At 40.4% G+C, this 17,647-nt stretch overlaps 1 protein-coding gene across 4 annotated transcripts in view; it reads left to right on the forward strand.

The window, feature by feature from the left end:
* FRS2 (fibroblast growth factor receptor substrate 2) overlaps nucleotides 1-17,647 on the forward strand; it is a 113,421-nt gene that overhangs the window by 9,986 nt on the left and 85,788 nt on the right. For 2 of the 4 annotated variants that reach the window (XM_015566828.1, XM_015566831.1), the window contains exons 1-2: nucleotides 11,700-11,719; nucleotides 12,632-12,665. The exons of the other annotated variants lie outside the window; for them this stretch is intronic. The gene's annotated coding sequence lies outside the window, so the exon portion shown is untranslated. Of the gene's footprint in view, nucleotides 1-11,699; nucleotides 11,720-12,631; nucleotides 12,666-17,647 lie in introns of those variants that run through there. 4 annotated transcript variants of the gene reach the window in all.

Raw genomic sequence — 17,647 nt, forward strand, 5'->3', positions numbered from 1 at the left:
GCAGTGCCCACTGGGGTGCCTGGCCAGTCTGGGTGAAGGGCTGAGGGCCGTTTTCAGGCTGGTGGGCGACTGAAGCTCCCAACCTCTCTTATTTCTTTTTTATTCTGGGATTTATTTACCTTCTATGGCTGGCACTGGAACTGAGAGCCGGCTTTAGCTCTGAGGCTCAGCTCCAGCTCTGAGACCTCGGTTGCTGATCTGGGTTTGTTTGGGTTCTATAATTGAAACACTGTTTCAGCTCCAGCTCCGAGGCCGGCTGGCTGAAAGCAGGTTTCTGGAGTTTGTTTAGCTTCTATAATTGCAACAAAGTTGCTTAGACTGCAGGTCAGCGGCCGGCAGTGGCAGGCAGGGAACCTTGGCTTCCTCCATCACTGGAGCAAGCAAGCCTCCTGTTCGCTTAGGCTGCCTGGCTGCCGGCCGCCATCTTGGTTGGCAGTTAATTTGCCTATCTCGCTGATTAGCCAATGGGAAGGGTAGCGAAGTTTTGATTAATTACCATATTTCTCTATTATTAGATAGGATATGAATACTAGTGACCCAGTGCACGGATTTGTGCACGTTGAAAGGAAATTAATTAGAAGGTGGCCGGTGGGGTGGGACTGGGCGAGACCAGCTGGACACGCCCTGGAGCCAACCTTCCCCCGTCCATCTCAGTGTCTGCAGAGTGAGCGGGGTCCCTCCAGCAGGTGGGGTCCCTCAGCTTGGCCTGTGGGGATCAGGCTGAAACCAGCTCTCTGACATTCCCCAAGGGGTCCTGGAGTGCGAGAGGGCGCTCTGCAAAGTTGCTGTCTTACAGGGTGTGGAACTCAAAGGCAAGTGTGCAGTAAACCAGATTTGGGCGGACAGTGCCCCAGCAACAACATAACCAATGGCCGAAGGTGGAATCGTGTGGCCCTGTGAGGAATCAGGCTCCCTCCTCTCTGGTTTTGGGGTGCGTCACCTGAGAACTGCTGCTGCCAAGTCACAGCAGCTCAGCAGCTCCTGCCCCCGATGGTCAGTGTGTGTCTTAGTGACTGGTTGGATGGGCGGAGGGACACTTAGCATATTAGCCTTTTATATATATAGATAGGCATAATGCATAATGTGTAAGCATATGTAATATATATTGTTGCTGAGAGTTAAAAGGTCATGTGAAAGGGTTTTTTGAACTTTGCATTACAAGCTAAGATTTTTCAGATAAAAAAGTTGATGAATTTGCACATAGCAAAGAAAATTTGGCTTTCTTGAAAGCATTTTGTGATAAAGATTAGTGAGGCAAATTTTCTGATACTAGCTCAGTTCTTAGACATATCTTTAAGATTTGGGGGATCAGTGGAAATGATTTAAAGTCTCCTAAGGTCAACTTTTGCATTGATACTAGCTTGTATGCAGTGTTAATTAATATCATCTTTTGCCCTGGTGAGTTGGTAGAAGCTGGACCCTATCCAAGTGTATACCTGTTTTAAAAATTTTGTTGTTGTTAATCCTCACCTGAGGATATTTTTTTCCATTGACTTTTAGAGAGAGTGGAAGGGACGGGGGGAGAGAGAGAGACATCGATTGTTTGCCTCCTGCATGTGTCCAGACCAGGCCAAGGATCGAGCCTGAAACCGAGATATGTAACCTTGACTAGAATGGAACCTGAGACCCTTCAGTCTGTGGGCCGATGCTCTAACCACTGAGCAACCAGCTAGGCCCCCTTTTTTTCCTTTTATCTCTTACCTCCTACCTCCCATTCTGTTAAAGCTGGAGGAACTTGGCCATTGAATCTTAGCTAGAGCATGAATTCATCCATTGACTCGTTAATTCAGTAAGTAGTTATTGGGGGCCTAGTAGGTATCAAGAACAGTATAGGCTTTGAGGTTAAAATGCTGAATTAAGGTAGAGTCCTGCCCCTGGCCAGTGTGGCTCAGTTGGTTGAGCCGCATCCCATGCACTGAGAGGTCACAGGTTTGATTCCTGGTCAGGGCACATAAAAGATTCAACCAACAAATGCATAAATAAGTGGAACAACAAATTCATGTTTCTTTCTCTGCCTCCCCCTCTCTGGCTGTCCCATTTTCTCCCTCTCTCTTTAAAATTAAAAGAAAAAGAAGGATGTGGTTGCTGTCATGTAAGAAAATTTTGAGGGCTATTGCTTAATGGATATACTATAAAATATAGGCTTTGAGATTCAAATCAATTCAGTTAAGGATATTCTGAAAATTGAGTGATACTTTCATTTAAATTGGAGCCTTTTATTCAGACCTGACCTAAGTAAATTATGTTCAATCTAAAGACTGCCATTTGTTTCACACGGAGTTTTATGAATAGTTAGTGGGTAGTGGTGTGTTGGAAGTATACTAGAGGCCTGGTGCATGAATTCATGCATGGGTGGGGTCCGGTGGAGGGGGCCGACCGGGGGCAGGGCCGGCAGGGGTGAGGGGCCATAGGCGATTGGCCATCTGTGGCCCCGCCCCATGGTCGAACTCCTGGTGGAACTCCCAGTTGAGGGGACAGTTTGCATATTAGCTTTTTATTATATAGGATTATGTGGATCATTTTACATTCCTTTATCTCCTACCTGCTCAAAAGAAAGCTAACTATTATACATACAAGTGCACTTTTTAAAACTTTTATTTTGAGGTAGAGGCTCAGAATGTCAAAAAAAATAGTAGGGTCCTATATCCTCTTCACTTAGTTTCCACAGTGTGTCATCATATGTATCAGTCATACAGTTTGAAAGCCAGGAAATTGATATTTACTGTTAACTAGACAGTAGACCAGTGATGGCGAACCTTTTGAGCTCGGCATGTCAGCATTTTGAAAAGCCCTAACTTAACTCTGGTGCCGTGTCACATATAGAAATTTTTTGATATTTGCAACCATAGTAAAACAAAGACATATTTTTTATATTTATTTTATATATTTAAATGCCATTTAACAAAGAAAAATCAACCAAAAAAATGAGTTCGCGTGTCATAGGTTCGCCATCACTGCTATAGACCATATGCAGACTTTACCGTTTTTAAAACCTGCATTGCTGTGGGTGTGGGTGTGTACTTCTGTGAAATTTTATTCCATGAGTAGTTTTGTGTAACTGTTACCGCAGTCAAGATATAGAACTTCCTAGTGTTACCTCTATGTATTCATATCCCCTACCACTAGCTTTGTCATTTTGAGAATATTATATGAATGGAGTCGTACAGTATGTAACCTTTTGAGGTGCATATTTTAAATATAATTTGTTTTAATTTTAAAGTAAAATAACGTTTTAAAAAGGTTAGACAGTAGAACCCTGGCAGTGTGCTAAGTAGTAAGAAGGTTGGCTCACAGACCAAAGGGTCTCGGGTTAGGGGCACATACCTTGGTTACAGGTTCCCCAGCTCCAGTAAGGGTGCTGTTGGAGGTAACCAATCAATGTGCCTTTCTCACATGGATGTCTCTCTCTCCTCCTCTCGAAAATACAAAAAATCCTGCAGAAAACACCTTCCAGCATATAGATTTCTTTGTGTTTTTAGTTATTTCCTAGGGTAGATTCCCAGATGTGTGGTACTGAACCAAAGGATATGAAGGTTTTTAGCCTTGAAACATTTGGTCAGTTATTTCCCAAAAGGATGGTATGTACTATTTTACTGTATTCTTGTTAGAGTGGATATTAGTTACCCACCTCCAACTTCATACGTGAATAAGGTACTTCATTGTTTTAATTTTAGAGTGCCTTTCTTTATGTAACAATTTCCATGAAAAGTAAAATTGATTGTAATGTCAAAATGACATGAACTATTAAAGATGTGCTTTTGCTTTTACTAGTAAGTAATTTGGAGAAGCATTTTAATACCTGTGCCCAGCATTCAGCAGCTCTGAGCAAGAGGTTGACTCACCAGATCTATCCCTATACATTACCTGTAACCTTTTTTTTTTTAGACACATGTACCTTTATATTCATTGCAGCATTATTTATTTATTTAAATATATTTTTTATTGATTTCAGAGAGGAAGGGAGAGGGAGAGAGATAGACACACCAATGATGATGAGAAAGAATCATTGATCGGCTGCCTTCTGTATGCCCCCTACTGGGGATTGAGCCCACAACCCAGGCTTGTGCCCTTTACCAGAATTGAACCTGGAACACTTCAGTCTGCAGGCCGACGCTCTATCCACTGAGCCAACCCGGCTAAGGCACCTGTAACCTCTTTAGTTAACAGATTTGTTGCCTACAAAATGATTGCCAATTTCTTCCTTGCTTCTCTCTCTGGTCTCTGCCATTATCTTCTAGTTCAGTGGTTCTCAACCTTGGTTGCACATTAGAATCACCTGGGAATCTTTTTAAAATCCTGATTTCTGGGCCTCATCCTCCAGAAATTCTGTTTCTTTGTTACTAATGTTGTGCCCCCACCCCATAACAAACAGAATTTCCAGAGGATGAGACCCAGAAATCAGGATTTTAAAAAGATTCCCAGGTGATTCTAATGTGCAGTCAAGGTTGAGAACCACTGTTCTAGTTACTCTATTCAATTTGGATCCTTGACCTTTCCCCTTGTGTCTATTCTCGTTTTAAAGAGCTGCTGCTCCCTCCACTGGTACCATACCAGCACCTCATTCTTCTTTCCTTCCTTCCTTCCTCCCTTCCTCCCTTTCTCTCTCCCTTCCTCCCTCCCTCCCTCTCTCTCTCTTTTTTCCTTCCTTCCTTCCTTCCTTCCTTCCTTCCATCCTTCCTTCCTTCCTTCCTTCCTTCTTCCCTTCCTTCCTTTTACTTCCTTTCATTGGACATACTAAATTTTCTTCTGGTTTGAGAGTTAAACTCTCAAATTTCATTCTTCCCATTTATTCCTACTTTTTAAAGAAAACACTATATTAATTTCCCTTGCCATTTTTACATATATATACAATTTTATATTGCTCCTAAAATAAGTATCCTAGCACATTCTCACCTCCCTGAGGGGTCCACTAATGAAGCCCTTCCTCCCACCTTCCCATCCCATTCCACTACCCTACATTTTTATCTTCAAGAACTTTGGTATACATTGTTTGGGATATATTTTTCTCTTTTGGTATTGCTTATTTCCAAATAATACTCCTTACTGGTGGCTTTCTCTGCATAATCCCCAATTTCTCCTGGATTTCTTTTATTTTTTTTTCTTGAGTACATTTTTTTTAATTAATAGACTTTATCTCTTAGAATAGTTTAGGATTATAGAAAAACTAAAACCAAAGTATATTTCTTTCATCAGGTGGGGGAAGTTTTCTGTCATTATTTCTTCAAATATGTTTTCAATATCTTGCTCTCTGTCATCTTCTGGCACCCCTATAATTCGGATGTTGGTACGCTTGAAGTTGTCCCAGAGGCTCCTTACACTATCTTCATATTTTTGTATTCATTTTTCCTTTTGCTTTTCCAGTTGGGTGTTCTTTGCTTCTTCGTATTACAAATCTTTGACTTGATTCTTGCGATCCTCTAGTCTGCTGTTGGATCTCTGTATAATATTCTTTATTTCAGTCAGTGTATGCTTAATTTCTCGTTGGTCCTTTTTCATATCCTCTAGGGTCTCAATAGATTTATCGAGGGTCTCACTAAGTTTATGGGCAGTTTCTAGAAAATTCTTAAAAAACCTTATAACCGTGGTTTTGAACTCTATATCCAGGAGTATGCTTTCCTCTATTTCTGTCATTTGTGACCTGTTTCTTTGTCTCCACATTTTGGCTGCTTCCCTGTGTTGATAGAGTGGCTTTGTGTTCTAAGTGTCCTATAGGGCCCAGTCGCTCAGCCTTCCTAATTACCTGAGGTAGACACTCTTGGTGCACCCCTTTGTGGGCTTTGTGCACAATCTTGTTGTAGTTAAGCCTTGATTGTTATAGGTATCACTGGGAGGAAATGACCTCTAGGCCAACTGGTTGTGAGAATCAGCTGTGTCTACGGTTGGAGAACTGTGCTGTAGTCACCATTATGGGGCTTTGGTGCTCACTGAGTCTGCCCCGGTTTTTAGGGGGAAAAGGCCAGGCCATTCATATGCCAAAGCCCTGACATTCCGGGCCCAAGGCCAGACAGTCCAGTTTCTCTCTCTTTGACTCAGCTGCAGTTTGTTAGGTAATTTTAGATTGCAAAGGGCCAGGCCATTCATATGCAAAAGCCTCTGCACACAGTTTGGGTGGGGCGGGGTCTCAGGGGATCAACAGGGCGGAGCAAACAGCTATGGCTGATCCTCAGCCCTGCCCTAGGAGGCCCCGGGTCTCAGTGTCCTGGTAATCGCTGCAAGCACCTCTGAGAGAAAGTTCCAACTCACCCGATGCGAGACAGTCCAGTTTCTACCCTTATGAGTCTGGGTCCCCAGAGACTCGCCTGGAACTGGAGTTCAGAGCCGTTGGGAGCTTGTGTCTCCCTCCCAATTGAAAAAGACAACTGCGTTCTCAGTTACCAGCCCTTTCCGCGCGTGCCTCCGTACCTCTGCACTTTACTTCTGCACCTCCTATGAGTCTCAGTGTGCTTTTCTCTTTCCTTCTACTTGTAGAATTTCCACTCAGCCAGCCTTCCTGTGGTTCTGGATGATGTCTGTTTTGTATTTTTGAAGTGGTTGTGCGAGGCAGCAATTTCATGTGTTTACCTATGCCGCCATCTTGGTTTCTTTCTCATTCATTTTTCTTGTGTTCTTGTCAGCTCATGCTGACATGTTAATGCACTATTGTGATGTTTCCTTGTAGTTGAGTATAACCCTGAATGACTATTCACCTGGGGCTCTAAGGCGTATTGGCTATCTTTAGTTTTTCGATGGCCACTACAGAAGTTATATGGCTAATAATCTATGGAGTATAAATAATGTAGAAGAATACAAAAATGACAGACTGACAGTGTGCAATGTTTACTTTCCTATATGTATTCTTAGAGCAGTAGACCATCAGAGTAATAACAAAATTTTTAATGTAAAAGGGAAGTTTTTAATTGAATATCACTAAGTGCCAGGCACTATGCTTAAGTACTTTATTTAGTCTTTATACTAGTAATAGTCCTATAAATTTTTGCAGTAGCTACATATAAAGATCTCGTATGTGATGTTGAGTAGGTAGTTGAAAAGTTGTTTAGCAGGGAATCATAAATAAGATATGTATTTTTAACTTTAACTTGGATATTCTTTCACCGTTTCCCCCCTATAGAATTAAGGTTTTTCTTTGTGAATAGGTCCTTTGGCTAGAGTTCTGGATTGTCTTTTTAGCAGAATCCACACCCATGAGGCATTATCTGTTAATTATCTTAATAGCATCTCTTATAGAAGAGAGAATTAAAAAGCACTTTTAGTGTGTTAAAAAAATCCTTCTATAGTTTTATGCTTTTTTCTGTATTCTTTTAAAGCTTCTACATACACCTAATTTCATAACTTTTTAAAAATAATTAGCCTTTGAATCTTTGAACTTTTCAACAGAATTTCAGAGAAACAATCCCTTTCACACTCATACTTCATTAGTTTACATAATCTTAAATTACATAATTACAATAACAAGTCCAGTTGGCATAAACTGGTTTGGGAACAAACAGCTGGCTCTTGTTAACCGTCCGGCTCATTTGGTGAGATCAAAAGGGTGGGGATATATTAAGAAAGTGGTCTACTTAGAAGATTACCAGGTGCAAATGATCAGCCTATGGTAGGCATCAGGAGTGATTTATTGAGGGATTGAAGAACTGTATTTCTATAAGTTGATAAAGTAGAAGTCTGTTAAAAGAGTTTCTACTAAATTATTTTTCTTATTTCCATGTTTTAGATGAGAATGTGAAGGCTTCAGAAAGTTAAGTCATATTCCAAAGGTCAGGCAGATAATAGGTGATGGAGCCCAGGATTTGTATCCAGATTTGTAGAGGTTCACATGTAGTGTGTCCCCTTACCTGTTGCTCAGGTGCTAGATACCTAGATGCCAGCTGACTTACCCAGTCATTCAGTATTCTTGAGTGATCTTCAGGTCATGTTTGGGGTAGTGTTGTTCTTGCTGTTATCTCACATCTTGGATCCTAGTTTCATTTTGCTCCTTAGTGTTTCTTTCGCACTAATGCTGTGTAAAAAATGAGGGTGCATTCCAAGGTGAAAATTAGGCTTATAGTTTTTTTTTTTTTATTGGATATGTATAGGTGAGAACTGTGGCTAAAATTTTGCAGATCTTGCAGAATTGTAACTGCTGAGGTAACTGTGAAATAAAAGAGTGTAAGGAGGAAAAATGGAGTTGGAGAACACAGACATAAATTCATCCTTCTGTTAAATTTCCTTCATAGTTTGGGATCTGATCAGTCATCTTTATCCTTTATCATTACTTGTTATTTTAAAAAAAGATTTTAAATTGATTTTTAGAGAGAAAAGAAGGGAGAGGGATAGAGTGAAACATTGATCACCTGCCTCCTGCAAACGCCTTACTGGGGATTGAGTCCGCAACCTGGGCATGTGCCCTGACTGGGAATCAAGCAACCTTATGGTGCATGGACAATCCCCAACCAACTGAGTCACACCAGCCAGGGCACTTGCTATTTCTTAAAACATCAGTTGAGCCTTTAGGATTTTTTTAAAAAAATATATTTTATTGATTTTTTACAGAGAGGAAGGAAGAGAGATAGAGAGTTAGACACATCGATGAGAGAGAAACATCGATCAGCTGCCTCCTGCACGCCCCCTACTGGGGATATGCCCTCAGCCAAGGTACATGCCCTTGACCGGAATCAAACCTGGGACCCTTCAGTCCGCAGGCCGATGCTCTATCCACTGAGCCAAACCGATTTCGGCCCTTTAGGATTTAAAGAAAAGGATAATCCTATTTAATAAAAGCCTAATATAATAAGTGTCTGGTCTTCCGGTCAGCCATTCAACCAAGCAAAGCGTAATATGCTAATGATATGCTAAGGCTGCTTAACTGCTCGCTATGACATGCACTAAGCACCAGGGGACAGACAGTTGACTGGTTGACCAGTCGCTATGACGTGCATTGACCACCAGGAGGCAGATGCTCTGACCAGTAGGTTAGCTTGCTGCTGGGGTCCGGCCGATCGGGACGGAGCGAGATGGACTGGACATGCCCTGGAACCCACCTGTGGTCCCTCCCTGGCTGGCCAACCTGCATCCCTCCCTGGCCTCGATTGTGCACCGGTGGGGTTCCTCGGCCTGGCCTGCGCCCTCTTGCAATCTGGAACCCCTAGGGCAGCGGTTCTCAACCTGTGGGTTGTGATCATCAGAAAACACATATAGCATATCAAATATTTACATTACAATTCATAACAGTAGCAAAATTACAGTTATGATGAAGTAGCAACGAAAATCATTTTATGGTTGGGGGTCACCACAACATGAGGAACTGTATTAAAGGGTCGCGGCATTAGGAAGGTTGAGAACCACTGCCCTAGGGGGATGTTGGAGAGCCGGTTTCAGCCTGATGGTGGAATGACCAGTCGCTGTGACGCACTGACCACCAGGGGGCAGGCGCTCAATGCAGGAACTGCCCCCTGGTGGTCAGTGCTCTCCCACAGGGGGAGCAACGCTCAGCCAGAAGCTGGGCTCACAGCTGGCTCGCGCAGTGGTGGTGGCGGGAGCCTCTCCTGCCTCTGTGGCAGTCAGACATCCCAGAGGGCTCCCAGATTGCCAGAGGGCGCAGGCTGGTCTAAGGCTCCCCCTCCCCCGAATGCATGAATTTTGTGCACCAGGCCTCTAGTATATATATTTATAATTCATGTGTCTTTCTGTTCGAACCCAGCATGAACCTTATCCTGATAAACATTTTGTCAATATGTAGAGTCTGGTATGTATTTTTAGTTTGCATTTTGCTTTTTTAGAATCTTTAGAAAAACTAAACTATACTATTTCCACTACTTTCATGTTTTACATATTTTTTAATTTTTTATATTTTTTATATTTTTATTGATTTCAGAGAGGAAGGAAGAGGGAGAGAGAGATAGAAACATTAATGATGAGAGATCGTTGATTGGCTGCCTCCTGCCTCCTGCATGCCTCCTACTCGGGATCCAGCCTGCAACCCTGGGCATGTGTCTTGACCAGGAATCGAACCTGGGATCCTTCAGTCCACAGGCCGACGCTCTATCCACTGAGCCAAACCGGTTAAGGCTCCAATCACTGTTTTGAGTTTTAAAAACTGAGGGACAACTTTATTTTCAGTCTTACTTGGAATTTAAGAGATAAAGAGAAAAATTCTGTTAGAAAAATGGTATCTTAAAAGTTTGTTCTGTCCCAGCTGTTTGGCTCAGTTGGTTGGAACGTCATCCCATACAGCAAAAACGTTCCGTGGTCAATTTCGTGTCAGGGCACATACCTGGGTTGCCGGTTTGATCCCTGGTCAAGGTGTGTGCAGGAAACAGCTGATGGATGTTTCTTGTATTGACCTCCCTCCCTCCCTCCCTTAAATCAATTAAAGAATACAGTCAGCTCTGCTATAACACTTGTTAAAAAAAAGTTTGTATTTTTTTGGCATTTGAAACTTACTGCCCGTGACTTTGTATCCCCCTTCCCCCCCTTGTTTTGAACTGCATTTTGGGTTCAAATGATTTTAGGACTTCTTAGGTTTTTACAAAATATTTCTGGTGCATGTAGCCATTGAGATCTAGACCCTAACCAGAAAATCCAGCCAGATACTTTTTCCTTTAGACAAAGCATGGTTTTTAGAGTGCTAACAAAATTATATTGCATCCAATTTTATTTCTGTAAATAAAGGTTGCTTGGGTAAGATAAATTCTTCATCTATTTTTTACCTATTATACTCTGTTTCAATTGATGTAAAGTTGCCATAGTTGTACCTCTCTGCACTAAGGAGTAAATGAGTCCCCTACCCTAGTATATTGGTTATTGGTAACCTCTAGTAGCTTAGATTCTCAGTTTTAATGAACATTGCCTGCAGATGAGTATAGTAGAACTATGTATGCATGATGCATCAGAGGCTTGGAGTAAATGGTCTAAATTCTTTAACAAATTTTTAACAAAAGGGTAATGATGTATACATGCCCCCAAATTTAAAGGTACAGAAAGGTTTATTGTAAAAAGCAAGTCTCTTTTCATTACCTCTCTATTAGGTCCCCTCCCCTGGGGCAGTTGCTATTTGTAGCAAGTTTTCTTCCTACATTTACAACCTTATCTACTCTTTTTATTGGTTGAATAGTATCCATTGTATTTGATGTACTATAAATTAAGCTTGTTTCTTATCTTTTGCTTTTATAAATAACTAGTGGCTCGATGGACAAAATTCGCGCATGGGTAGGATCCCTAGGCCTGGCCTGCGTGAACAGGGCCAATCTATGGGGCAACAGGCGGGATGATGGGGGTGGGGCACTGGCACTTGCCTTGGCTGGCCTGGAGCCTGCGGGGTGGGGGCAGATCCTGCGTTGAGTTTCTGCCCACTGGTGGTCAGTTCACGTCATAGCGACCGGTCGTTCGCCGTTTGGTCGATATGCATATTAGGCTTTTGTTATATAGGATGTGGCAACAAGTATTGCATACATATTTCACATCTGTACAAATATAGCAGTACTTTAAATTTTAGAGGTGGAATATGTGTGCCAAAAGATGCATGCGTAAAATTTTTGATAGACATTGCCTGTCCCCCAAGCCTCCTCCCCTCCGGCAACCATCAGCCTGTTCTCTGTATCCATGAGCCTGTTTCAATTTTGTTTGTTCATTTATTTTTTCTAGATACCACATATAAGTGAAATCATATGGTATTTGTCTTTCTCTGACTGACTTACTCACTTAGTCATAATACTCTCTAGGTCTCTCCATGCTGTCACAAATGGTAAGATTTCATTCTTTTTTATGGTCAAGTAATATTCTATTGTATTAGATTTACTTTATTTTTACTCATTATGTGGTTTTAAGCATGGGTCACTCATGTTGCACAAGCTACTGGTATTCATTTATTTTGTCAAAAATGTATTGTTTTAATTACTAGTAATTACTGTAATTTTACTCTTTTATATAGGTAGCCTCTATCTTGTAAAGGAATTGTTTAAAAAGGATTTTGGCTAGGGGCTAGCTGTAGGGGAAATTGGTAGTTACAAAGAGGAATTTGGAATTAAGAGTCTATTTTTCCAATAAGTCATATAAGAATGGTATTTAGCCCTGACCAGTGTGGCTCAGTTGGTTGAGCTTTGTCCCATGTACCAAAGGTCCTGGCTTGATTCCCGGTCAGGGCACTTACCGAGCTTTTGGGTTTGATCCCCGGCCTGGGTGAATGCAGGAGGCAACTGATCAATTTTCTCTCCCTCCCTCTCCTTTCCTTGCTCTCTCTCAGATTAATAAAAACATATATATATATTTAAATGGTGTTTAGCTTACTAGGTCAGGCAATAAAAAGAATGTTACCCATTATATCGCAGTATATTCAAACTACCCTTTTTAACACTGGTAGAAACCAGTAAATCCTGCTGCATCCCTATCGTAGGGAACTGGGTTTCCCAAAATTGAGGCTCCTGGTTGTGACTTCCATTACCTGAGGCAGGGGAGTAGAGTCATGTAGGGTGATGCCCAAGAAGCAGATGCCTAGAGGGAGCAGTGAACTGAATTAGGGAAACAGCCATTGAATGAACTTAAGGTGGTTTATTCCTGCCCTTTGTTGCTTCTCTGCGGGCCTAGGACAGGGTAAGGGAGGGAGCAGCGAAATGGGAAAGATGGGATTTTCCTTCATAGTAACTTTGTCTTTTAATAGTTCCATTCAAGGGATCCTGGTACCTGCGATTCAGGTGAGTTGAGATTAATTAGGGTTTGTTGGAGGTGATGGAGAGGGATAATGAGTAACAGTGTCTATAACTGTCAGGAAGGTTTCAGAGTCTGAAAATAGGGAAACGGAATGGAAAAGAAGATTTCTAGTGCTAAGACAAAGAACCATCTATCTGTATGTTAAACATTTATAGTTTGTTCCTTTTTTTAAAATTGATTTTTAGGGAGAGAGAAACATCAATGTGAGAGAGACACATCAAGTTGAGAGAAATAATCATAGTGAGAGAGAAACCCATATCTTACTATTTATTTTTTATTTTATTTTTTTAGGCAACTAGGTGGTCAGTGTTGAGGGCATTTAAGCATTGTTTTTGGAGGAGAGGACAGTACTATCTTGGCTCCATGTGGATTTTTTTTTACCATTCTTCCCTGAAGTGAAGCATGCACATAGGCTCTGACTTACAGAGAATGTTCTGTCTATTATATCCTAGTTGGTGTAAAGGTATCTGTGCTGGTCTCACATGAAGCAGTAGCAGTAATTCTTTTTCTATTCAGTTCCATGGTGGAGCAAAACAGAGTTGACTATACAGCCACTGTCCTTCAGACGTGTCTAAATTTCTCAGGCTGTTTATGAGCACCAGCAAACACTTTGTGAATGCTTCTGCCATGGGTTGAATGCGTCTCTTTTCCTTTAATTTAGCTTAAAACTAGTAATGGAATTCCTGAGGTTTTGAGAGGAATAGTGTTGGCAAGTTTGGTTTTGAAACTAAAGGCAAATTAAGATACCAAGCAAAACAGAAGGAGACTATTACTTTAGAAAGGGATCTTAAAACTCTGCTGACATTTGCAAACCTAGTGTCATATTTATATAAGCGTTAGCTAGCAGCTACTATTTTTCTAAAATTGTTGGTTTAAAAATAATTGTTATATTTGCGCATTTAAAAAGTTGCTCCTCACACACTTTGGGTATGCTTGAGCTCAGCCTTGCAGCAAAGTATTCAGACACGTGGGCATCAGCCCTGTTGGTCTTATGCTGTCTCAGGCCATGTAAGATAATTAAGATAGATTGTGGATGTCAGGAATTTGATAAGCTTCCATTAAAATCTAATGTGGTTTTAAAAATTGGTTAAAATCGCCTTTGAACCTATTAAAATATGCTACCATTATCTGAATTATGAAATTTGGCTGAGTATTGCTAACATGACAAATGATAGAACTTGTCATTTTGATGTTTGTTCTCTAAGTGTACTGTTTCATTGCCTTTGTAAGATTAGCTGCATGTACTCTAAAGGATTACACGAATTAAAAAATAGGCCTCCCTGATTAAATTTGTTTAATTTAATTCTAACTTTGTGTGCATCTCATTGGTATTCATTTGTGACCTTAGCTATTTATGTAAATTTTACTCATCAATCCCTGAGCTTCTTTTGAGTGTTTCCTTGTGTTAAACCTGTGTATTTTTTTCCACTGTTTTTTTTTTGTTTCGTTGTTGTTGTTGTTAATCCTCACCCGAGGATATTTTTTCCATTGATTTTTAGAGAGAGTGGAAGAGAGAGGGAAAGACAGAGAAACATTGATGTGACAGAAACATATCCGCTGGTTGCCTCTTGCACTAGCCCTGACCAGGGCCGGCCAGGGAGTAGCCTGCAACCGAGGTATGTGCCCTTGACCGGAATAGAACTCGGGACCCTTTGGTCCTCAGGCTGACGCTCTATCACTGAGCCAAACCAGCTAGGGCCCCACTGATTATTTATTTATTTTTTATTGATTTCAGAGAGGAAGGGAGAGGTAGAGAGAGATGGAAACATCAATGATGAGAGAGAATCACATGCCTGCAATCGACATGTGCCCTGACCAGGAATCAAACTGTCACCTCCTTGTGCTCGCTTCGGCAGCACATATACAAACTGTCACCTCCTGGTTCATAGGTTGACACTCAACCACTGAGCCACTTCCGCCAGGGCTAGGCTCTGCTTTTAATTTTTTGAGGTAACTCCATACTGCTTTCTACAATAGTGAACAAGGATTCCCTTTTCTCCACGTCCTCACCAACATTTGTTGTTTATTTATTTATTGTGCTTTTAATTTGCAGTTCTCTGATGATGAGTGCCAATGAGCATCTTTTCATATGTCTATTGGCCTTCTGTATGTCCTCTTTGGAGAAGTGCCTATTCAGGTCTTTTGCCCCCTTTTTAATTAGATTGGGATTTTTTTGGTGTTGAATTTTATAAGTTCTTTCTAAATTTTGGATATTAACCCCTTATCAGGTGTATTATTGGCAAATATTTTCTCTTATTCAGTAGGTTGTCTTTTCATTTTGTTAATGCTTTCTTTTGTTATGCAAAAACTCTTTAGTTTGATGAAGTCCCATTTGTTTATTTTTACTTTTATTTCTCTTGCTCAAGTAGATATATCAGAAAAAAATCTTGCTGCTAGAAATGTCCAAGATTTAACTGCCTATGTTTTCTTCTAGGATTTTTATGGTTTTGAGTCCTGTATATTTTGTTTTGTTCTTAGGCATCTCTTATTATTTTACAATTTATCCAGGACAAAAATGGTTTTTGTGCATTCTTTGATATTTCTCCACAATATATTGCAATGAATGCTCTGTGGTGGGTAGATACTGAGAGCTTATTTGCCCATTTGGCCATTTAAAAGATACTTACCCAATACTTACTTACTTTGTTGTAGAGGCTGAGGGTACCAAGTTCAATAAAGTAAGGACCCTGCCTTCAAGTTGCTTAGACCCGTGGTCGGCAAATTGCGGCTGAGTTCATTGCAGCTTTGGGTGCATGGGATGGCGCTCAGCCAAGTGCCACCTTAGAGATTCTGTCTTGGGTATGAATAATTTTGAGGAATAGTTTTGTAGAGTTTTTGTCTCTAAGTAATATACCAGGATATGAACCAACACTGGTCACAGATGTGAAGTACTTTTTACTTTTGGTGGGTGGGTTGGGGGAAAAATGACTGTATTAACAGTTTATTTATATTTTTGTTATTAAAATGAAAATTTGTCCCTGACCTCTGAATATATTTTAGAAGTTCTTTGAATTTATGGTGATAAAATAATTCTATTTTTTCGTGAATTACCCATAATGATACATACTTTGTTGTTCTTTGTATTATAAAATTCATTTTAAAGCATATCTAAGAATACATTTTTCATACCTTATTTTCTTTTTTTAGAAGGTAACATTACACAGACACACACACACAGACACACACACGTTATTTTTTAAAAATTGGCTTTAGAGAGAGAAACATTGATCGGTTGCCCCTGGCATGCCCCCTACTGGGCATGGACCCCGCAACCTGGCATGTGCCCTGACCAGTTAATCTTGAACCAGTGACCTTTGGGTGCATGGGATGGCTCAACCCAACGGAGCCACACCAGGCTCATACCTTATTTTCAGGCTGAATTTAGGTGGTTGGCCCCAATTTAATATTAACTTTTTTCAATTAAAAAGACAGTTTAGAAATTTCAGTATAAAAAAATCATTAAATTGTCACATATGTGTCAGCCATAATCCTTTCCCCCCCTTTTAATGAATGAAACAAAATCTAAATAAATGAAACACATAGTGGTGGTTGCTAGGCCACAAAACCCTAAAATGTACCTGTAGTACAGAACTGTACTGCCATCACCTAATCACCATTTATAACAGTGATTCTGTGGGGCCAAAAGGCATTCATGACTCCCAAGTGACAGGCCAACAAATCATTTTTGGAATGTACCATGTTTAAATTGGAAACTACTGTAGAACTAATTGATTTTGGCAGAAAAGAGATATGTTGAAAGAGAATTGGATATCTCTTTTGCCATCATCTGCTCTTGAAAGTGTCTGAGTCTGTAGTTTATATTTAGTAGAAGGTTACTAATATATTCTTGAATATTGATTACTAATATATTCTTTTGTATTATATTAGGGATTCTAAACTTACTTTGAGCAGCATTTGACTTAGCACAACAAAGAAACTAAATATAAATGTGATCCCTTCTGTAGAAATACACCCTGCTGCTCATCAGTAGATTTTCCTGGTTCTGAATTTCTTTAAGCCTATTAGGATTCTTTAACTCTCGTTCTTCAGGGTCTAGGGTAATTGTATGGAAAGAGGCAATGACTTGAATTGGCTCCATTGACTAAAAATATATTCATCCTAATCAACATTTCATTCATTATATTGTTTACTAAAACGCCATTCTATGATTATTGGTATATTTACCAGGCTACAAGCATTCTCTAAACGGACGATGTCACTGCGGGCATTTATAAAAGCCATCTATGAAAAAACACATATTTTTTGTATTAAAGGGAGATTAGTTGTTAGGATGGATTTTGTTGGTTGCAGCATGCCCAATCTATAAAGTAGTTATTTCAGTTCCTTCTAAGAAATATCACATGTGGCACAATTTACTGAGTTTTGGTTATTGATTATTCATTCAGGAAATACTTATTGCATGCCTTTGTGCCAGGACAATTATATGTGACAATAAAAAAAAACCTTATTGCCTACATTCTTTCAAGGTGTATATTAGTTTTCTATTGCTGTGTACCATTTGCCACAAACTCAGTGGTTTAAAAGAACACTCATTTATTTTTAAAAATTTTTATTTATTGATTTTAGAGAGGAAGCATGCGCACGAAGAGAGAGACATTGATTTATTGTTCCACTCATTTATGCATTCATTGGTTGATTCTTTTTTTTAATTTTAAATGTATTTTATTGATTTTTTTACAGAGAGGAAGGGAGAGAGATAGAGAGTTAGAAACATCGATGAGAGAGAAACATCAATCAGCTGCCTCCTGCACATCTCCTACTGGGGATGTGCCCGCAACCCAGGTACATGCCCTTGACCGGAATCGAACCTGGGACCCTTCAGTCCGCAGGCCGATGCTCTATCCACTGAGCCAGACCGGTTTCGGCCATTGGTTGATTCTTGTATATGCCTTGACTGGGGATCGCACCTGCCATCTTGGCTTATTGGGATGACACTCTAACCAAC

The sequence above is a fragment of the Myotis davidii genome, unplaced genomic scaffold (genome assembly GCF_000327345.1).
Source record: "Myotis davidii unplaced genomic scaffold, ASM32734v1 scaffold582, whole genome shotgun sequence".
NCBI lineage: Eukaryota > Metazoa > Chordata > Mammalia > Chiroptera > Vespertilionidae > Myotis > Myotis davidii.